Source organism: Nothobranchius furzeri, chromosome 14, assembly GCF_043380555.1.
Source record: "Nothobranchius furzeri strain GRZ-AD chromosome 14, NfurGRZ-RIMD1, whole genome shotgun sequence".
Classification (NCBI taxonomy): Eukaryota; Metazoa; Chordata; class Actinopteri; order Cyprinodontiformes; family Nothobranchiidae; genus Nothobranchius; species Nothobranchius furzeri.
Window position 1 is genome coordinate 27,299,443 of NC_091754.1, and position 24,668 is coordinate 27,324,110.

Genomic DNA, 24,668 nt, shown 5'->3' on the forward strand with positions numbered 1-24,668 from the left:
AGAAAGGGTGAGGTAGACACACATGATTGCATCTGATGTGGTTTTGATAAGAACCAACTTCATAGTTTAATGCAACCCAAATTCCTTTTCACACCCAGAACTCAGTTCTTCTAGATACAAGGTTCTGATAAACACACACCATCAAATCACCATACATCACATCCCATCCTCTTAGTTTCATCCATCACAGTAGTCTTGGTTAACTTGTCATGTTTTTATTTGTTTAGAAAATAAATTTCTTATCTTTTATAAACCTGACTGTCTGAATTGAGACGAAGTGTGTTTGATCCCTGGAAAATGCAAAGAATCCTAGAATCTTCTAATTAAACATCCAAAGACCAAGCAGGTTGATATTCTATATTTATATAGAGTATCACAGTTTATTGGTCATAAGTAAAGGTAATATATTAAGCTTAAAAGAAACAATATTTACCCCTCTACATTATCATGTATGAAAGTAATGAGAAAGTGGCCACTTTCATGAGTAAATCACATAAGTCTTATATGATTCACTACATATGAAGCCAACTAAAGCTGATGCATGTCTCTTATAGTTTTTTCTATTTCTTGTCCATATGGGAAACCTGAAAGATGATTTATAGATTATGTTTTATCCTTCACATGTAGGGGGTACTGTGTTGTGGTTGGGTGTTGTGTTTTAGAACCCATTCATAGTTTGATTTCCTTTATTTCCTTCGAATGTATCGGTGTATTTCTCCTTGGTCGTGGCTTTAGAAATTACAGATCCCAGAAGAATTCTTGCTACTTTTGTTTTAGGGTCTGTAAACATTTTGTTATGAAGATAACTTTATTCCTCATCTAAAATTCTGCATCACCAGCATGTCGGCAACAATGAATGGTTTCATCAGGTGCAGCTGTGCTGTCTCAGCGTCTGCAGCGAACACACACACACACACACACACACACACTGTGTATCTGAGCATTAAACAGAATGACAGGGGAGGATAATCTACCGCCACTTCATGTCATTTGATCCAAAATACTGGAGGTCAGTCAGAGGCTTCTCACGTCTCTATCTGTAGCCCTGAGAAAGGACGGACGGCAGCTCGCTTTGTTCTGATCCATCACTTCAGCTTTTGTGCTATGAACTTCACACAGACAAATCCCTATCATTACTCCTTTGATGCAGCTCAGCACTTGGCAGAATGTCATGAGGGTTTCGCCTCGCAGAAAGATGTTACACGCGTAGAACATGGGACGAGATGACAAAGAAACAAGATGGCACTTTGTTGCTAATTTGGGAATGACAATATCTCTGGTGTGTCTTTAGTATACCATAAAAGGATTTCCTTTTACAGAAACTGGTTTTGAGATGTCATCATTGTCTGGATGTGGAGGAATGGTTAGAAAAATTGTGTCATCATATTCAAATTAGTCATTTGTAAACGATTAAAGTCCTAATCTTGTACTGTAGTATATTAATAATGTAAGGGTGGGTGAAAATGTATAATTTTCAATGAAAACAACATTTTATTGCAACCATTTAAAGTAATTTTAAACTATTTGATTTTGATTATAGCCCAAAGGAAAAAAAGCACATGATTATTCATGTTGCAGACAAACATGCAGTGTTTTATCATTGTAGCATCGGCTACAAGCAACACATTAGGTGCTTGAGACTAACAGGTGCTAGTAAAGCTAGCGTAGGGCTAAAGTTACAACTTAAAGGGAGAGTAAATCACCAAACGATAAATGTGATAAACACACATTTAGTGTTTTTTAATGAACACACATCGGTGATCAGGCTTAGTGTCACATCTAAATCGGTCCGGGTGGAAACAGTCTTGTTCTTCTGGCAGAACATGCTCATAAACACATAACTCTTAATAATCTAATACCACCACATTGACAGCTCCTATGTCATACTGCTATTTGAGTAAAGCCTCACAATATTGTGGTGCATTTATGAAACTGATAATAATCTTAAAACCAGGATATAAACTTGTCTTTCTTACCTCTTCAGACTAGTTACATTGTTTTGCCCAGATTAGTTGTATTTGGCACATTTGACCACCACCTTTTTGTTGCAAATCCAAGAGATGAATAGTATCATCATCATCATCATCATCATCATCATCATCATCATCATTTAGTTATTTATTTCCAACATGCCAATAACATCACAATTAACAACAGGATATAAATCAATAATAAACCTCACAAGATAAATCAATAATAAATCAAGTTGACATTGTTGTAGGCATGTTCGAAAGGGAGTGGGCGGAAGCCAAGCTTATTCAAGCCCAACCCTATTTTCACTAATAGTTTAACATTCAATATTTAGAAAAAACTCTAATTCAACAACCTTATGACCAAAGAAAATCATAACAATAATAATAACAGTAGTCTAGACAATTTAACAAATCTTGTCAATATCATTCATTATAAATTCCCATACACCTTTACTCACACCATTGCCCATTCTCATTTGTAATGTATTTTAACCAAACTGTTCTTCTGTAGAGTGCTTTAAAAATCTGAATATTTTGACATTGTTTGTGATCAGTCTTTAAGTTATTCCATATTTTTATCCCACACACAGACACACAAAAGCTTTTACGTGTATAAACAGATTGTGTTTGCTTTATAATGCTATGACTAAGCAAACAAACGATGAATCATGTGTGTCATGTGAAGGACTCATTTCTACCCAGTTTAAAGTATAATTCACTTTGACAGGCTTATAGTCATACATACAATCAAAAATCTCCCCTCTCAATCATTTGATGTTTTGACCTGTTACTTTAATTTTTCGAGGATCCATAACACGAGTGGATCTGGTCTATGAAAAATAACTGCTGCTCTTTTATTTGCTCATGTTTCTGTCAAATAGGGTATGATCTTTTTATGTGATGTGCACATGACGATGTATCAGATTGGACTCTTTTAGCATTAAACTATTTCCAAAAACTAAAAACGTATTCAGATTTTCAGTTTTTATCACATCTCTTTGCCCATTTGAACACATCCTGGTTATGAGGTACAAAGATCTGAAACACTCTTTTATGACCTTCATCCTGTAGCGTACCAAAAGACCAAGTATTTAATCAAAAAAGACCAGAAGTTCACTTTTAACCCTCTGGAGGCAGGGGTGGCAGATTTGCAACGTTAAAACCCACCTACCTGGTTACTCCACATACACGAGCATTTTTTAACTCAGAAGTACCCCTGAAGGACTTAGTTGTTTGTCCTTTTATCAAAACTTATTTTGAGCCTGAGGGTTAACTTGCTGGCCAAACTGCTTCATACAGGTCAGTCTGACACCATGGTGCCAATTTGAAATCTATGAACTTGAGCCAACATTCTTAGCAAATCCTGCGTGTGTCATGAGTCTTCAAGGCTGCAAAAACGCAGAACTTATTATTTTCAAATCTCTGAGTAAAGTCTATCTTCTTTGACATAACTGACTTTAAACCTTCATATAATCTTATTCTTTTGAATGAACATTTTGTTTTAAATCCAAAGTGTTTAATTAAGTGTCCTACACTTTACATTAACCAATGATGGGTTAAAGTGAATATTTTTACTGTAATGATTCATTTCAGATCTTAAGTTACACCAGATCAGTATTTAATTATTTAATGTTAATCTTTCAGTATATTCACACATCATAATATTATTATTAATATTTTCACATTCACTTCATAGTAATGTGTAATAACATTTTAACTTCACAGTAAGAGTTAAACTCTGAGTATCTGAGTGAGGGAGTGATCCTTTGAGGTATTTTTGGTAAATTTTTTTTTTTTTGGTAACACTTTTAAACTTGTCAAATTCTGATTTGTGTAAAGTTGTTAACAAACAGTTGATAAAATAGAGATCACTTCCTGATCCCTCAGTTCTCTGCCGCCTCCTGGTTCGGCCAACGGGGTAAGTAAGCATTTGGAACCATCCTCTTTTTTGACTCAAACTCAAAGACTCACCGCAACGCTTGAGATGCAGATGCAAAATAAATACACCGGCTTCCCGCCGTCACCTGGAGGGTATCTCAGACTAGACGGGTCGTACTTGGAGCAGAACTAAGGATTCCATTACCAAGAGGTCCAGTCACAAGCAGTTTGTCCATACCGACCTTTTGACCCCCTGGATCGCACGAGTATCTTCAACACAAAGGTTTTGTAGATCCTCACACTGGTGGTTTTATCAATAATCTCTAGCTTGTCAAACCATACAGCCAAACTGACTTTACAACCCAGACATCACAAGATCTCTGATACTTAATAAGGTTTTGCTACAAACATCTAGCTTACATTCCATCATTTCATTCATACTTTGTCATGTATAATCATTAGTTTAGGAATACAGAATTAAATTAATTTCTGTAAACTATATCCTTGACTCTGTCTGAATTAATATGAAGTGTGTGTTCCCTAGATAGTCAAAGAACATAAAGGTAATATTAAATCAAATATTCAAAGACCAATCTGATTGATAATTCATATTTATATGGAGTATCACATCTTATTGATCATTTAATAAGTGTAGCTAATCCTCACCGCTACGTTTCTAATACATATCCAAATTTAAACAGTAAATGACATCCCTACCACAAATGGGTGAATGGTTTGACACAAAGAAACAGTGTTTTTTTTTCAGTTTACTTCAAATCTTTTACTGATATGAGCAACGTGTCCTTTCCAACTGTTGCATGTCATTGATGGAGTTCCTCAAGGTTTCATCTTGGAGCCCATTTATTTACATTACAAATGCTTCCCCTTAGGCCATGTCTTCCACAAGAGCAGCTCTTGGGTTCACTGTTACACGAATGATCCATGCACCCCTGAATCCTGATGAGTCCACATCTGTCATATCCCTCTTAAACTGCCTTAGGGGAGAGAAATGGTGGATGGGATATAACTGCATTTAATTGATAGTAAGTCTGAAATGGTTATTTTTGGTACTCTAAGCACCACAGTAAACTTGACCTCCCACACAGGGCCATTTTCACTCAGACTGCATCAATCCTGCCAGTCCAGCGTGCTGTTTAGAGACACAACAAGATATCATGGCTTCCCACAACCTCCACCTTATTAGCCAGGAGGGTGATAGGCATTGATTGTCTTGGTTAAATTCAGGCTCAAAAAAACTTCAACTCTAAATATTTTACACCCTGTCAAGGCAGTGTCAACAGAATATTGTAATTTGTGCTTAAAATAAATATCCACTTTTTTAATGTGGTTTCAAAATTCAGTAAAAGTCATTATAATGCTTTCTACAGATCTATTACAAATAGATCTATTGTGACAGACAAGCCAGCAGATGTCTTGTTGGGGAATTCCTGCTTGTCTCATGCATTAAGATTCAGATATACTAACTCAACATGTTGCAGCATTACAGCAGCATTACCAACAGGAAGTAAACGAGAGGAGAAATTAAAGACACAGGCACACTTTTAATGCGCCATTTTTAATCTTTCCTGACTCACTCCTGAGTGATGGTATTTGTCATTCCTCTGGCAGCATTGGCATTAGTTTGGATTGAATTGTGAAGTGGTTTGGTGGCTGCAGTCACACAAATACATCCTGCTAGCTGCAGTGTGTGGTTTTGTGTGTGTGTGTTTGTATTTATACACATATATAACTCCAAACAGCCAAAGACAGAATAAGCTGGAGGTCTCCTTTCATCCAAGCAACAGTCCTCCTCTCAGTAAATATTCTCCACTTCTCTCAGAGCTGACAAGTGCAGCTATGCATACATAATCACTGGTGTTATGTAACTAAATGGGTTACTGGTACATGAATAATTTGTATTTGATACAGCCTCCCCCTTTAAGTTTTCTGTTTTGCTTTTGTTACAGTTCTCACTTCTGAAGTTGGTCAAATCATTTTGGAACTGCTATTTTAAAAATAATGTGTAGATCCTTAATTCTGGGATGGAATGATATTTTAAACTATCCTTTTTTTCTTATATTTTCTTTGTTTTTCTAACCATTTGTCTTTGATTTCACCTATCAGCCCTTCGGCCTCGGTTACCAGGTGTGTGCAAAAGACTCATGCTGCGTCATGGCTCGACGGACCAAATGCCTCCGTGTTCTCACGCTGCTCCTCTGTCCGATCGGACACTAATGAGACGTCTAACTGCTGCAGCATTCTTACAACGTGCTCTCTTTATCACTTCTCAGATGTAAAAGAAACTTTTTCAGCAGCTACAGAGACACGTAACACAACAGCAGTGGAAAAGAGTGCTTGCCTGGACACTAACACACCATAAATTGCATCTCTTTGATTTAGATTTAGTGATGTGAAGCAGGAGCTGACCCTCTCTGTTTGCCGTGTGTAATTAACGGTGCCATCTGCACGTTGTAGGCTTTCTGAGTCTCCGAGGTGAGAACAGCGCAGGAGGAGCACGGCTGTCCGTCCTCATTTACACTCAAATCATTACTTTGGCTAATTCATCCCCTTTCTTGCTCTCTTCCCAGAAAACTGCTCTTGCAGATGAAGTCATCAACGCCACTATTTTCCCTCCCTCTCTCTCCTCTTTGTGAGCAGCTCAACCTCTCAATTGACAGTTAATGGCAAATGTTTCTTCACTGCGCTAGATTTCTTCTCCTTTCCACAATCAGCACACGTTTTCATCTCTTCTTTCTCTTCCTATGTGTCTGAGGTTTTGTGGTTCTCAATTACTCTCCTCCTCCTTCCATCACCCCACGCTCGCTGGGCTCTAAGCGGGGAGCGCTGGACTCTCAGAGGAGAAGAGCAGGTTTAAATGATGGGCTTGTTAACGGGGTCACTGATAATTCAGCTAATTAGCTGTCATATCACCTACAGCTGCAGTCCCAGCAGCTCGATAACGGAGGCAGTCAGAGAGTGAGAGGAAGATCCAGGCAGCACCTAACACACTCAACAGGAAGTAGGGTCATCTGCACGGAGCGATCAGATGTCTCTCTGTTCATGTGGGACAGCAGTTCTAGTCAAACACTTACATACGCCAACTTTAGAACAGACACGTGTCAGTGATTCAGTGACTGGATGGGCACTCACTGAAGTGAAATTTGAAAAATTCAACCCTAGGGTGTTATTGTGTTTTAAAACTTAAGTATTCTTCTGTTGTCACAATTCAAAAAATATTCATTTTCATGTAGAAAATCAGAATAAACTAGGAGGTCAAATATGGACGCTGGCCCAGTTCTGGTAAAAGAAATCCCAAACTAAAAAGCACGAACAAGTTCATTAAACATTATTTTTGAATCATATAGATGATTATAAGACACTTAGAATAATCTAGATCATTTTAGAACATTGCATCAGTGTAGAATATTACAGAATATTAAACAATACTGTATGTGTTTTATTAAAACAGATTACTGTAGAATATATTTGAAAGTGTTTGAACAATAGATAGAATTTTTGATCAAATATAGATTATTAGAATATTTTAGAATATTATCTATTTGAGGTCTAACTCGGTGTCATCTTCCTCCACTCCATCATCACCACTGATGGCGAGATGCCACAATAACAGTCCTCCTCCATTTTCAACAGAAATCTTAGTTTAAAGCAGCAAAATATTATAATTGTTGTTTTTATCACTGTTAACATAATTATGAAGGTTATGTCTAAAAAACAATAGATTTTACTTAAAAATGTACATACGTTCTTTTACTTGTTCAGGGCATATGATCAAATATGCCAGCTTTGATTTTCATGCTATGATTTCACCAACGTCACTGAGTTTAAAATTTACAACACATATATCCTCATTTAGCATTGTTAGGTTTAAAGATCCAACTGTAAACCAGGAGGAAACCGAGCTGCAGGAAGGCAGTTTCACGGTCTTTCAGGCTGATTGGTCGAACGGCGCCACGGTGCCAAGTGTGACTATCTTTCCTGATTAGTTGGGTGTAATCCCATAAGTCCATGAAATCCATGAAAAGGCACACTGACATCATTTATAATGTGAGTGGAAATGTGTTAATATAGATGCTGGCCCTATAAAGGGTTAATGACCTGAATATATAGTTTTGCATTAATGTGCTTAATGAGACAAATTTTGAAAAACCTAAAATGCTCAAGAAATCATATTTTCAAATGAATTTCATTATAAAAGACAGCAGAAGCTGCACATAAGTTCACAGCCCTCTATAGCACACATATGTAATATGAGGCACTTTCATACATGTGAAAGAAGAAAATGTGCATTTTGGTCTAGAAATAAGGATTACATGTACGTTCAGATTAATGAGAGGAATTGGGCAGGTTGTAGAGTATTTAAATGACACCATCCCCATTATCTGTCAGCCTACAACATGAGGAAAAGAATAACTAAACAGAAGAAACAAAAATGTCTCCTGCGGTTTAGAGTTTCCATCCCAGTGTTGGCCTACATCGTTAAGTTAAAGTTAAGTTAAAGTCCCATTAGTTGTCGCACACACACTGATGTGTGTGCGACATTTGTTCTCCGCATTCGACCCATCCCCTGGGGGGGCAGTGAGCTGCAGACACAGCCGTGCTCGGGAACCATTTGGTGGTTTAACCCCCCCCCCATCCAACCCCGTAATGCTGAGTGTCAAGCAGGGAGGCATTGGGTCCCATTTTTTTCTGTCTTTGGTGTGACCCGACCAGGAATTGAACCCTGATCTCCCAGTCTCAGGGTGGACACTCTACCACTAGGCCACTGAGCTGGTAAAGGCATACTTTGCAACGTTTTCACATTTTTTAACCATTTTCTTGAGCCAGTATGTGCTAAAATGACCTTTTACAGGGTTATTTGAAGACCTCTCAGCCACTATCGTCCCCTGTGGTCAGAATATTCCACTTGCAAATTGAGAGTAGCGGGCCGCTCTGTTGGGACTATTGAGCTGACAGACCTGGCATTGCAGTCTGGTTCCAGCTTCCTGCTTGGATCTTGAACACAGCTGATTTGTTTCATTTAGTGATGACTCACTCCTGTAGACACCATTGAAGGCTGGGAGAAATTTCAGCTGATAAATTAAGGTGTTAAAAAGATGAACGCACAGCAACGAGATTGGTTTTGCTTTCAGTTCTACAAACGGACAGTAGGGGGAGCTAAAAGCAAGCCAAAACTGTCCAGTTCCCCTTTTACTCAAATATTCTATCAATTGCCTGGCTGGATAATAGTCATACAAGGCTTTAATATTAACAAGACCTGATATATAACCATGCATAAAGTCTCAGTGTGTTAATAACTATAATTTTATATTTTGCCAAAAGTTTATTTGATTTATAATGAGGAAGTAAAAGCTCAAATCTTTTTTTTCCCTGAAAATGACCCATAGAGAGATAAAAATCAATCACATGATTGTTACATGCTACATCTGGATTACTGAATCAGTCTTCCATTTTGAAAATCTGCAAAAAATCATTCATAAAATCCCAGAAACTCGTCTGCTGCAATAAAGTATCACATGATTAACACGTTAATCATCTGTGCACAGCCTAGTTTCTGCAAAATGAGCAGCCATGTCTCCCATTAGCAGCAGATATCAAAACGAATACAAAGATACCGCTGTGCTATTGGCTGCTTGGGGAATCAGCCGATCTGCTTTTGGTCACTGCTACTCATTAATGAGCCTCAGATGCCCACACACTTAAAGGCATCATTGTGGTATTTAATATTGATACCAGCTGAACTAATTAAAGTCAATTAATTATGGAATAAATAATGGAAAGTATACTCCAGTTAATGTAATTAAAGAGGGCTAATTAATGCTTTAATTGATTTTATGTTAATTTAATTTTCCATAATGTTTGAAGAATCTTGGGAGAAGGAAGAAGGAATCAAACTAGGTTCTTTGAAAAGGTTGTTATGATCTCTAGCACAGTTGGACAAGTCTAAAGCAGCAGCAGCGTGATCGACAAGAAGAGGTTTGATTAAAGACGTTTGCTCTAAAAACAGCTGCCTTAAAGAAATGTTCAGACGTATTATGTGCACCACCTTTTTTTGGCGTTTCCTAATTAGTGAAGATGTTGGGTTGATTGACATTCCTTTGTCATTTAGACTTCAGAAACCAGAGGATTTGATCTCAGGAAATCCAGAACACAGTAAAATACGGTAGAAATGCACATTTGAGTAGAACGGAGGCACATATCTGAGGGCTAGATGAGCCTTTGTTCTAAAAAGAGAGTGAGAAGATGAAAACCCTTCTTCGTCTGGGATCTGGGTCAGAGCTGTGAGTTGCAGTGCAGAGTGAGTATTGCTCCACAGCTCTGCTCTGCAACTTCTGTATCTGGATTTGATGAATCCACCTGACATAGACTAGATCAGTAACAGTTTACTGTAACAGACAAATCCAATGACTATTAAGCAGTTGGTTCACACATTTGTACGGTCAGCCATGTTCGTGATGTGCAGAGATGCAGAGGCAATGAGGCAAATAATCTTGAAAGGTTATGAGACGGTGAATGAACACGTTGCAGAACTGTGAACTAACCCCACTCTCTATTTCAAACTTAATTTTAAGGTAACACGTGGGCTTTTGCAGGTCACTGCACAAATACACAATTCACCCTCATATGCTGGTACTAAAGCACCTCCAAACCCACATGCATTCAGAAGCCACAGAGGAAAAACAGAAGCGACAATAAATGACATTAGCACAGTGACTGTAGATCTAATTTTCTCAGCTTGGTGGAGAGGAACAGCAATGGAGAACACAGCAAATCAGCCTGTCAGTCAACGTGGCGACCGACTCAGGTACTGAGCCGCGTCTGTAGAGCCGAACAACAGCCACAGCACAACAGGTACTCAAGTCGTGTTGCTGAAGCAGAAAAGACTAATTCATCAGTTATTAAAGCTAATATATCTTCTTAACTCAGATGATAATTCCCAGCTTTGAAATCTATTTTATGATGAATGTAACGACTGGGAAAGTGAACAAACAAGTACTGTAATTACCTTCATTATCATTAGGGTAACAGACTAAAAGTTTGTCTGTCTGTTCAAAAATATTTCATGAGTCACTGACAAATTTTTAAGGAAAACCTCAGAAAGTCCTCGTTGGATAATGTCCTTAACTGGAAAGCTTGTGGAGTCAGCCTGATTCGAGCTCGCCACTGCTAGTCACCCTTAAGCCCGGTTTGTGCAACGTGTTCGTCGAAAGCTATGGAGAGTGCAAGACTGTGATTGGTCAGCTCACTGCTTCCTTTAAATTAGTCAACAGCACTGCCATTCTGAAATGAATTAAAAAATGAGGGCCAAAGTTAGAAGAACATCTCACAGAAGACATTCGAAAATGTGAACATTTTAACACAAGCTTCACTGAAGGAGAACAAACGTGCAGATTTTTTTTTCGTAGAAGGAAATTATTCAAAACCTGGGTTTGTAGGTGGCCGTCAGCATGAGAAGAGAAGAATAAAGGGCAAATATGTCAGTGTTAAATAGTCTCTGAAATGTATAAACACAAATAAATGCAAATACGCTATAGTTAATACAATGCCGTCAACCAGAGTCCTGACTGCCCTCTGTTGACCTGGCGGGAAACTGCTTATCAACACTCCCCAGTCTGAAAGGAAAAAATGACCATCACTGTGTGTGCGCTACTCCACACCGAAAATGATGGAGAAGAATAAACTGGGCTTTAGCAGACATATACATGGTTATAACCAATGGGCAAATTCACACTGCCTAAAGTGAAGCCAACCAGTAAGTAACAAAAATTGCAGTTCCCCCATTATTCACTATAGGGGCTGGCTCAAAAAAGTTTTCCATTGCAGCCTGGTTAAAAAGCAAAAAAATATATATACATACACACACACACACCTATATATATATATATATATATATATATATATATATATATATATATATATATATATATATATATATATACATACCGTAAACCCTCTAATACAGGCCGGTATTCAATTAAAGGCCGGGGTCTCCAATTTTGGCCGGTGTCGGAGTCTGCGGAGGTGAATAATGGCCGGTCTCTTATTGTGGCCGGGTGGAATGTGGTAACAAGCAAGTATGAGCATCCCAGCGGCAGGGTTATAGTCCCCAAATCAACCAGCAGGAGGCAGTAGGGGTTGACGCAGACCTTTATTAGGCTTTTTCTTCAACGCTTTGTAACGCTACAGACACGATCCTCTATCACGCTCCTACCACACAGAGTCACGGTGTCAGTTAACCATGCTAATTCAACCCGCTCCACAGAACACACATCACCTTCCCTGTGGCTTACATAACACTCACACAACACGCAAATCAACACATAGGAACTAGCAGAACGATAGGAAACACATATAACACAATACCCAGAATGCACCTGGCTTACAACCCCAGCCAGGTCATTACACTATCAAGTTCAAAGAGAACGTGCTGATTATGCTGCAGAACACTCTGGAGAGCAGCAGTAGGGGTTGTATGAACTAGTCAACTTCACTATAGTGACTTTTTATGCCTGTCGTCGACTAGTCGCTGTCACGTGATAATGACCGGCAAGATGCAGTCCTCGGAAAAGACAGCAGCCTGCTGTCAGCAGGTGACAAGCTCCTGCGCTCGGGGGGGGTGGGTGGGTGGGGGGGGGGCAACGCGCTGTGCCAGACCGTAGGTACTGACACGCGATCGTTCATGGTAAATGGCCTGTATTTGATATAGCGCCTTCTAGAGTCCTGAAACCCCCCAAGGCGCTTTACAACACAACCAGTCATTCACCCATTCACACACACATTCACACACTGGTGGGGATGAGCTACAATGTAGCCACAGCTGCCCTGGGGCGCACTGACAGAGGCGAGGCTGCCAAGCACTGGCGCCACCGGTCCCTCCGACCACCACCAGCAGGCAACGTGGGTTAAGTGTCTTGCCCAAGGACACAACGACAGCGACAGACTGAGCGGGGCTCGAACCTGCAACCTTCCGATTACGGGGCGAGCACTTAACTCCTGTGCCACCGTCGCCCCATGTCGGTTCATTTCCTTTAATGTTTTCTGTCTTTTATTTGCGCCTGATGTGTATCGCTGCTGTGGAGCGGGGCGCTTCACCTTGTCCTCCGACGCACAGATCACTGATGCGGCCTCCAAGCAGGGAGCGCTCCGCTGTTTTCGCGGTCGGTAGATCTGCCTCCTGAGCACGGCCACAGTAACAATCAGGTGTCGCCACCTCAAAAACTAATTTAACACGCGATCGTTCATGTCAGTTCATTTCCTTTAATGTTTTCTGTCTTTTATTTGCGCCTGATGCGTTTCGCTGCATGCTGTGGAGCGGGGCGCTGCGGGCATCACCTTGTCCTCCGACGCACTGATCACTGATGCGGCCGCCAAACAGCGAGCGCTCCGCTGTTTTTGCGGTCGGTAGATCTTTTAGAACTGCAGTTCAAAGGTAACTCATGAGGTGAATATATATGAACCCAGGTAGCAGTTTTTATTTAGGATTGAGAGGAGATGCAGGAAGATAATAAACAGACAGGACAGAAAAATGGTCAAATAAAAACAAGTTAGTTTTTGTACCTGGTGGTTGCAACAAACAGACACCATTGAAGGTCATCAGAAGTGAGGAACAGAAAATCATTATTTTAATGTTTAGAGCAGCAGGAACTCCAAGAGGCTGCAGGCGCATCAGTGAGTTTGCGGCCGCTGCACAGGGGGAGGGGGAAGAGGGCTGAAGCAGGGGGAGGGGGGAGATGGCTGAAGCAGAAACTACCGTTGTTAAAAGAAATGTGTTTAACTTTGAAAATGTGGGCGCAATTTTAATTGTCAAAAACTCCAGCGAACCATTAGTTCATTTTGCTCAAATAGAAATAGAGGCCTGCCTCTAATACTGGCCCTCCTTCCAATAAAGGCCTGGAGCTTGATGAGCTTGAGTCAAATACAGGCCCGGGCCTGTATTAGAGGATTAACGGTATATATATATATATACTGTATATATTGTCGTAGTCGTCCTCCGCTTATCCGGGTCCGGATCCGGGTCACGGGGACAGCAGCATCCCAACTAGGGAGCTCCAGACCGTCCTTTCCCCAGCCACCTCCACCAGCTCCTCCGGCAGGACCCCAAGGCGTTCCCGGACCAGATTGGAGATGTAATCTCTCCAACGTGTCCTGGGTCGACCCGGGGGCCTCCTGCCGTCAGGACATGCCCAAAACACCTCCCCAGGGAGGCGTCCAGGAGGCTTCCTGACCAGATGCCCAAACCACCTCAACTGACTCCTTTCGATCCGGAGGAGCAGCGGTTCTACTCCGAGTCCCTCCCGAATGTCTGAGCTCCTCACCCTATCTCTAAGGCTGAGCCCGGCCACCCTAGAGAGGAAACTCATTTCGGCCGCTTGTATCTGCGATCTCATTCTTTCGGTCATTACCCAAAGCTCATGACCATAGGTGAGGATTGGGACGTAGATCGACCGGTAAATTGAGAGCCTGGCTTTCTGGCTCAGCTCCCTCTTCACCACGACAGATCGGCTCAGCAGCTTTTTTTTAATAGATCAAGTTTAGCGTCATGACAATTCTGAGGGGTGTGAATTTAAAGCTTGAAACTATGAGTACTTAGGGTCATGTCCTTTTGATTGACAGGTTGCAGATCAGCTGTCAGCACTAGCGCTAAAGATTTGCATCCTGCTAGCTCCAGGGAAGGCCTCAGCCACGTCCCCACGTTAGAAGTATTACAGCCTAGAAGGAGGAGGGTAGCAGAATTGCTCAAACAAAGTTGACTCCATGCGCTTAGGTTGGCTCAGTTAGCTTTTAGCTATATTGGCACAAAGTTTCATGGGTGTTAATAATCTGCCCCCTTCCTCAGCCCCGCTCTTAGCTTTTAGAATTTTTTTCTTGTATTTTCTGACAAGAAACATGCCACACGCCAAGATGGGGCGAACAAGTTTTCTAGCCCCTCCCACCTGCCTAAGACTCCTGTCTGTGAATGTTTGTTTGCTTATGTTCAAGTGTCATTTTTTGCATAGCAAAGCTACCCCCCTGTCAGGGTAATGCTCTAATGCCTGTTTTGCATCCCCCTGCACTTTCCTCATGTGACCCTTTTCACATGGGAGCACCATAAAGGTGCATGCCAAGGGTTCAGCCAGATTCTGCTATGTTGTGTCTTGTTTCGTTATTGTATGGCCTGTAATGGCCTGTATTTGATATAGTGACTTCTAGAGCCCTGGAACCCCCCCCCCCCCCCCCCCCCCAAGGCGTTTTACAACACAATCAGTCATTCACCCATTCACTCACACATTCACACGCTGGTTGTGATGAGCTACATTGTAGCCACAGCTGCCCTGGGACAGAGGCGAGTCTGCCATACACCGGCGTCACCAGTCCTTCCAAAAACCACCAGCAGGCAAGTTGGGTTAAGTGTCTTGGCCCAAGGACACAGCAACAGGCTGAGCGAGGCTTGAACCTGCAACCGTACATTACGGGGTAAGCACTTAACTCATGTGCCACCGTCGCGCCGTGTATGTCAAATCTTGGACGGGTTGTTCTGAAACTGTCATCTTGTTGTACCGGGACTCAAGTACAATAACAAATAAAGTGTCTTGTACCTTCTTGTATCTTGCATGATATGTTTATCAGGTGCTAAAACGTTGTGCAACATCTTGTGACATTGCATCATATAGTGCATAATGTTTAAAGATTTGACAGTGACAGTCTTTTCTCAATGTACAATTAACTTAGTTCAAGATTTTTACGTGAACTTTGTCAATATGGATTACTTGAAAGAACGCTAGGACCCAATGTTTGATCAAGCAAATTAAACCAAAACAAGGGCATGTGTGGAATAAGTTTTGTTGAGCAAAATTAAGTAATGTTGGTCCCATCAGCCCATTCTCATTTTAGACGAACATTATAAATCTATATATTTCTGTACTTTTATTCTCACCACTGGACTACAGATACATATTTGTGCAGCTACAAAATAACCAGTTAGTCAAAACAGGAATGGGGAGAAAACTAACAAGTAAAAACATAACAATACTTGGGCTCAGTTCTTTTTTTTAGTCCCCAGACTGCACCAAAGACTTTTTCTGCACCTTTCAGATTGAACGATGGACCCAGATTTGATCAGAGAAGCTGTGCAAAGCTTGTATCTTCACCAGATGTGGATTGTTCTAGAAACTAAAAATAGATAGGATGTCTATTTTTGGCAGAAGCCATGATAACCAGCACAGACTGGATGAATCGGACAGGAAGCAAGGGGGACGCCACAGGAGGTTAGCTTTTCACTATGCAGCAACTTGTAATCAGAAATCTAAAAATAGAAATCAACAATAACAATAACAAAATTACTCAGATATTGCTTTTTGTGTAAAGAACAATGAGCAGAAGCTTGTAATGGAAGGTGAAATAATCTGAACAGCACATATTTAGGATTTTATCTGGTCATATGTGATTTATTAAGCCATTCAGAAGACATCCATCAGGGGTGGGATGGGTGGAGAACAAACATTTATTCATCATCGTGCTTCTCTTCTTTAAACACCTTGAGCGTGCGTTCATTTTATCCATCCATAGTAGGAGTTTGTCATCAGGCTTTAAGTCCAAATAGATTGTTGCGTGATATATCACCAGTTAATTCTTAATGGAACCGCTTCTTTAGGGCGTTCAACAAGGTGTATCGGATTGATTCAGCTGCTTTTAAAAAAGGATTTAGCATGGAGGAGGTGGTGCTGTGGGGCCCGAGGCAGGCAGAATAAGATCTCAGCATTCAGATATTATCGGTTATATCTCTGCTTTGCTGGCAGGAATCAGCTTTGAGCCATTTATGTGTCTATCAGTCGAATAGAAGTGCTCTGATTTCTCTTTTTTCTATTATTGGTATAAACAAAAGTCCCTTTGGACCAGAAAATCGCCCGAGGCCAGGTATGTCCATGTCTCCCTTTCTTCTTCTTTCTTTCCTTTTTTTGGTTTGATTGTCTCAATGAAGAGGCCAAGAAGGAAATGTAGCTACTAAACACTGGCAGCTGGAGAAGATTGTGATCTTTTCTCTTTTGTCTGGTGCTTTTGTCATGGCTGACCACAGGTGAAGGACATAAGCCGCGTGACTCCATTTTCCCTCCTTCTTTTCCTTCTCTATCTTTTTTTAACTGATGGAGGCTGGGGATAAACCTTAGAGAGGTTTTCAAAGCAAAGGAATCCATGCTTATAAAACCCTTTTTATCACTTTTTCATGCCACATTCATCTAAGTGTTTCTATCTTGTAAAAAATATGCAAGGATGTAAAATCTTATCTTTGAATGAGAAATCTCAATCAGTATTCTGCACATTTGACTCAAAAATATTATACAATTACATATTTTTGTGGTTAGTCTCTTGTGTAGATCTAATAAAATGTTATTAAAGGGATAGAATCGCAACGTGTGCGTTGGTTTGCATATGATTACATCTGCAGGGTGTCGTCCAGCAAGAGCTAAACTCATTGATTCAGAGTGTAGAGTAAGCTATTCTTCCTAATGAGGGCAATGACATGAGACCAAGCTGCTGGACATTACCATGATCAGATGGATGGTGAGATAGTTCCAGATTGATCAGCAATCTAATTTGATTCTGAGTTGTTCTCATTTTAAAAGGTTTTAAATCAGTTTGAAATAATTTGATCTAATAGAAATTATTAATATTTACAATAAATCTGATCTCCCGCTGAATATCAGACTCTCCTCCTCCACTGGGGTTTTTAAGTCTCACTTAAAGACTTACTTTTATTCCCTTGCTTTTACTGCCTAGCTATTTTATTAATGGTTTATTTACACTGTTCTTTTACCGATTTTATTGACTTCTCTTGTTTGGTTCTTTGTGCTATGCTCTAGCTGTTTTATTCTTTTATATTATTCGTTTAACCTTATATTGATGGTCCTGGAGAGACTCCTGTTGGTCCACCTGAATAAGCAAACTAGGACATATCAGGACCTGCTGCAGTTTGCTTATCGCCTTGGAGTTGGAGTTGAAGATGCCATCATCCAGCTGCTTCAACCAACCCACTGTCATCTGGACAAAGCAGGCAGCACTGTGAGGGTCATGTTCTTTGATTTCTCCAGTGCATTTAACACAATCCAGCCTGATGTACTTCGCCAGAAACTCCAGAAGACACAGGTGGGGGCCTCAACTATCGCCTGGATTAAAGACTACCTGACAAACAGACCACAGTTTGTGAGGCTGAAGAACTGCACATCAAACCAGGTGATCAGTAACACTGGAGCACCACAGGGGACTGTACTCTCACCATTCCTTTTCATCCTGTACACCTCAGACTTCCAGTACAAATCAGAGACCTGTCATCTACAGAAATACTCAGATGACTCTGCAGTTGTCGGGTGTATCAGAGATGGACAGGAAGCTGAGTACAGAGAGCTGGTGGAGCGCTTTGTGGCGTGGTGTGGAAACAATCATCTGACCTTGAATGTGAACAAAACAAAGGAGATGATTTTAGAATTCAGAAGAAACAGGGTGGAGTCAAACACTGTTTCCATCATGGGAGAAGAAGTGGAGGTGGTTGAGGAATATAAATACCTTGGAGTTCACCTGGACAACAGACTGGACTGGAGAAAGAACAGCAAGCCGTTTACAAGAAGAGACTCAGCAGACTGCACTTCTTGAGGACGCTTAGGTCCTTCAATGTCTGCAGCAAGATGCTGCAGATCTTCTACAAATCTGTTGTTGAGAGTGTAATCTCTTCAGCCATCGTCTGTTGGGGTAGCAGCATCAGAAGCAGGGACCTGAAAAGGCTCAACAGCCTAATAAAAAAGGCTGGTTCTGTTTTGGGGACGACTGTGGAACCACTGGAGGAGATAATGCAAAGAAGGATTCTCCAGAGAGTCAAGAAAATTATGGACAACCCTGAGCATTCTCTTCACAAGACTGTCCGACAACAGAAGAGTGTCTTCAGTCAGAGGCTTCTTCAGTTTCGCTACAACACTGACTGCTACTGGAGATCCTTCCTGCCAACAGCCATTGTAATATACAACAACTCTTTGATGACTTGATTATTATTGTTATTCTGAGCTACTACAGCAATTTCCCTCTGGGATTAATAAAGTCTTTTTGAATTGAACTGAATTGAATTGAATATGTCTTTACCCCTGTACAGCACTTTGGTCGGCTCACATGCTGTTTTAAAATGTGCTTTATCAAATAAATGGAATGGAATAAAAGTGGTGACCCGGTGCCAATTAAAGTCAACCACACAGCTTCTGTTTCATGATTTTTTAAAGTCTTTTCCAAAGTTTTATGAGATGGATTTTTGGTCTATATGGACTTTTTTTTTTTGTTGTTGATCTTTGTTCGTATTTGTTTTATCATATAGAGACACAGACATCAGTTCCTGTTTCCTATTGTAAAAAAAAAAAAAAAGAATAAGGGGATAAAAATGTTAGCAAATTCATGAGAAATGTGAAATTTCAATGTTAAAAGCATACATTTCCATAAGAAAGGACCTAGGGAACAAAAGCAAAATATAGGGAAAAATTCACCAGAGAGAAGGGCAGCTTTATTTGTATGGCACATTTAATACACACAAGCAATTCAATGTGCTTTCCAGGAGCAAGAACAAAAAACATTAAAACAACATAAAACAGCAGAATTTAAAATCAAATTTAAAAATGCACAAACAAAATTTGATGTAAGAATAAGATAAAAAGAAAAAGATAGTTGGTGAGCTGTTACAGTGCAGAAGGTGCAGCACAAGAAACAATCATTCAAAAGCTGATGAATACATGAAAGTGTTTAATTCTGATTTAAAAGTTACTAGAGTTGGGCCACATTTGATGTCATAAGGAAGCTGTCTCCATCAGTGAGCAGCACAGTAGCTAAAAGCTGTTTCACCCTCTTTGGTTCTGATCCACAGTTCTGCAGCTGACTGCTTCCTAAGGATCTTAAGGTTGGTTTATGCTTGACGCGTCCGCGAGGTCCGCGCAGAAAAGTTGCGTCATTTTAACAATCACGCCCCTCCACCGCGTCTCCGCACGGCCCAGAATTTCCGCAACGCGCACCTCGGAAAATTTCTAACCACGCGGACGGACGGACGCGGAAAAACATGGCGGATCGGCAAGAACTAGTATGGCAGAGGTTCGTAAATACAGACATTTGTATGATTCAGCTCTCAGAGATCACCGTGATCAACATGTTGTTAATAATTCTTGGAGAGAAATAGCTCGCACTGTCGGAAAAGACGAGGATGCTGTTAAAAATGGTGGAATGCCATGTTGTAAACAGTAATTTCTACTTCTACTATGGTGTAATGTTGGATGCATGCCGTAGAGCTCCATGCTGCCCCGTTCAGTTTGGGAGAATATTGGCTCACCGCAGAGACGAGCCGCACGAACCATAAAAGCTGCGAGAACCATAAAAGCTGCGAGTTGTGAAGCGCGTTCCATCCGCGAGCCGCATCGCCGTGCGGAAAGTGAATGCGTCAAGCATAAACCAAGCTTTAGAGATCTGCTGGGTGTGTATAGTGTAAGGAGATCCACATGTGTTCTGTCCTCATGCCACTGAAAGGTTTATAAACTAGTAGAAGTACTTTGAAACTGATTAGTTTATTGGTAACCAATGTGAAAATTTAAGAACAGGAGTGATGTGCTCGGTTCTCTTGGTTCTTGTTAAGACTCAAAAAATGCAAAAACGTGTTTAGTGTTGAGAGTTTTGCAGATGGAAAGATAAGATTATTTGAGCTCAGGGGAAGGGGAAAAAATCAAAGAAGGGAGAAAACTCAAAGATTCCAAAATTAATGTCACATGATGAACATTGGGTTATTTTCTGATATGGCTAAGACATTTTTTATTAAAATTTATTTACAAGGTAAACATGTTTCATGCATAAATATGATGTTTTGATTTTCTGATTAACTGAGCACTGCTGCCTAATTTACACAAGACATCTTTGCAAAATTGGAGAATATCCAGGTTTTATCATGCCAATATATATTAATTTTAGGATTTTTGGAATATTTCTCATGGAATTCAAGAATCACATTTAAAGCAATCACAATTATAATTCCAACCAGTGTCGACTCTCTCTAAAGGATCACCACTCTTTGTTCATGAAACAGCTTTTGTGTCATGTTTTTATTACATTTAGAAGAGGTTTCTACGTTTAAAGGTGCTAAAAGGCTGTAATTCCTAAACTCTTTATTTCTTTTAAACCAGAGGGTGGGCACTTTAAGCCCATATTCATTACATAAGTCCATTTGAATAAGTTGAGAAAAGAGCTTAAACAAAAATCTTCCCTTTCCTTTTCTTTGCGCCTGAAAACAGCTGTTCCCTTTGCGTACACACACCTCCTTGACCTCTGCTTTCCTTAACCTCTCAGTGTGCACTATCAGAGAGTGTGTGTATAAGGTGGGGGGGGGCTTTGCTACAATAATATCCTGGTGACGACACACAGGTCAGGACCCCTCTGATCCTGGGAGGGTAAAATATCTCATTAAGAGAAAAAGCCTCTGGGACACTAAAGCAATTTGTATTGCCCTGTGTTCTCAGGAACCAATTAAAACATTAGCCTAAACTATGGCAGCACTCACAGATGTTGATGCAGCCGCAACTTCTTTGCACATAGTCAAAGCTGCAAAAGCAAATCCCCAGGCTAAGGTGTTAATCATAGAAGGTGACAAATGGGCTGCTTGGTGTAAATGAAAACAGGAATCAATAAAAAAAATATCACAAATAAACTGTTAATGTGTGTTAACATCTGAAAGTTTAAAATAAGTCCATTTTGTGAAGAAAATGAATAAATTTTAGTTTTAAAAGTCGCTGTGCTACAGAAAGCTCTCTCCCACAGATTGTTCTCTCCATCTTCTTCCACACAATATGATTGCAGAAGATTAAACTGTGCTTCCAAGGCTGCCGAGAAACTTCCCACAGCTTCATCTACTCTAATGAAGTGAACTCAATCTGTAACTAGATCTTCCTTTTGTGAAATCTAAGTTTAAAGCTGGTTGGTGTGGAGACATTTGCCTAATCTTTCCTCTGACCTCAAGAACATCTCAACAAAACAAAATGGTTGAATGGTCTGAGTCATAAGAAGTGTACAGAAGCCCTGGAGGACAAAACAGAAGCAATTCACAAGGTCCCATTTCAGTGCTGGAGCTATTCTCTTTGCTCTTCTCAATTTAGTACCACTTATAAACAATTACAAATGCCGGCACAGACTTGGCAACCTCACAGGCTCACATATGATTGGCTCTGGACCAGGAAGTGTGGAGGTGGGACAGATTTTAAACAAAGGGTGTTTCTCAATGTCGAGGAACCTCACTTTGATGCCCTGGTCCCGCTCGGTTGCCTAGGAGATACTTCATCAGGAACCACCGAGGTGTGTTCCAATGTTCTTGTTCTACGGAGGTGTCTGTCCTCCCTTTGTTAGTCGTTTAGCTAACTGAGCAAGGATACACGGGAGGTGCCTTGTTGCCTTCCCTCGGTCAAAGATTTCCCTGAATACAGTGTGGTATTTCCAAAAAGGATGGTGGATCAGAAGCCAGCAGCTACTTCGGGGCAACTTTTCAGTTTAAATATAAGTCAACTAATTGTAGCTATCGGACTGATGGCTAAAATGTTTTTAGATCCAAAGCAGTTACTATGGTTGGTTAGTGCTTAGTAGTTGCAGCTTTGGTGGCTAGCAGGTACTTACTTGCTTACATAATATTTACACAATTTAAAAAGTAAAAGGCTCGTTATACATCGATTTTAAAACATGTATGTATGCCTCACGTGTCATGTGATGTGGCTGTGGTCACGTGATGGAAGTCAGTTTCCATTTAACCATTTTCTTTGACAAAGGAAGTGTCCTCATAAGCAAGGCGTCTCACCTGCCAAGGCGTTGGTACAGTAGGTGCACTATATTTGAGGTGTGCCTTGACATTGAGAACTCCCAAAGACTACGTCCATCTTTGGGTTTTTTAAAAAGAGAAAACTGACAACTTCCCAGCTGCGTAAGACGGAAACCTGCTTCAATGTAATCTTCCTTCCAGCATAGTTGAGACAGACTTTGTTGTGGTTATTTCACTGAAACAGTCTTACTTATAATATATAACATGAGGCAGCACAGTGGCACAGTGGTTAGCGCTATTGCCTTGCAGCAAGGAGGTCTTGGGTTCACATCCTGGCCTGGGGTCTCTCTGGAAGGATCCTGCATGTTCTCCCTGTGAATACGTGGGTTCTCTCCGGGTGCATTGGCTTCCTCCCACTGTCTAAAAACGTGACTGTCAGGTTAATTGGTCTTTCTAAATTGTTCTGAGGTGTGAGTGTGCTTGATTGTTTGTCCTGTGTGTCTCTGTGTTGCCCTGCAATGGACTGGCAACCCATCCAGGGTCTACCCCGACAACTGGAGAAAGTCACCAGCGCCCCCCAACCCTGCAAGGACAAGCAGGTAAAGAAAATAGATGGAATGGAACACCGCTATTGACCCAATGAATAAGCACTGCAAAAATATAAAATGTTTGCTTTAAGGTTTTATTTTATCTCTCTGAACACTCATTTCATCAAAACATTTGCTGTTGTCTCTGGTAGAAACTAATGCCTTGTAAATCATACTCTGGGGCTAAAAATATACTGGTGCACCATTTCCAGGAACTAGAAGTTATAGATGAACTTCAGATGGCAGGTTTTGGAGTCTTATTTCCTGATATTTGGACATCTCGCCTCTAATTGGATAACAGCTACATGAGCGTACCCCTGACTTCTGGATGTTTTATCTCTTCAAATAACATAATCCTGTGTCACACCCTGTCCTGTCTACTCTTAGGTTTTGTCTGTTCTCCGTTAATTGCTCCCACCTGCCTCTTGTTTCCCAATCACCATAGCTCCCGCTCCTCTTGTATTTAAACCCCTTCTGTTCTGTGTTCCCTGTCGTGTCATTGTTTCAGTGTTCCAGCGTGTGTTTCCAATAAATCGATGTTAGAAGTCCTCACCTGCCTGCCTGTTTTCCTCCCCGCGTGTGGATCCTTGCCTTACCTCAGCTCACCTCGCCACACGCTCGTGACAGAATGACACGACCCCCTGAAGGGTCCAGCGGGGAGATCCTCCCATGGAAGTATTTATTCCAGTTCTTCTCCGCCGACTATCGACCGGCTTCTCCTTCCCCAGCTCCAGCTCCGCCTCGCTGCAGACGGCGTCCCCGATCTTCTGCCTCGGCGTTCCTCGCCGCCCTTCCGGAACCGGACGGGACGTTGGAGGGAGAGATGCTCCGGGATCGCTCCAGCTTCGAGGGCACGAGGCTGGCTTTCTGCTCCCCCGGGGTTGGTCCACGGCGTGGGGAGAGACGCCGGAATCCACCGCAGCCCTGCGCTTCAGGACGGAGCTGCGAGCCCACCGCTGGCCGTGCTCGGCGAGCCAGTTCGGACACGCCCCCGGTCAGACCAGCTGTCCCGTCTCCAGCCGAATCGGCGTCTGCAGGAGGAGGAGCTGCGCTCGCAGCCCTGTGGGCGGAGCACGCCAGTCTGCAGGTTGAGACAGCCCAGGTTCGTCAGACCATCGAACTCCAAGTCCTCCAGCTAGATGATCTGCTCGCTGAGCTCCAGCTGGACCACCTGCTCGCTGAGCTCCAGCTGGACGAACTGTTCGCGGCTCCGGCTGAACCAGCTGTCCCGCCTCCGGTCCGCTCGGCTCCTCTGTCATCTGTGGGAGGTGGAGCCACACCCACAGTCCAGCCAACTGAACTGGCCAGTCAACGGGCTGAGCTGGTCCGGCTTCAACAGAGCGCCCATTCTAATCAGCTCCGACTCGACGCTCTGCGCTCCCTGTCTTCAGCACTAGCACTGCTCGTTCACTCAAGGCCTGTTCCAGG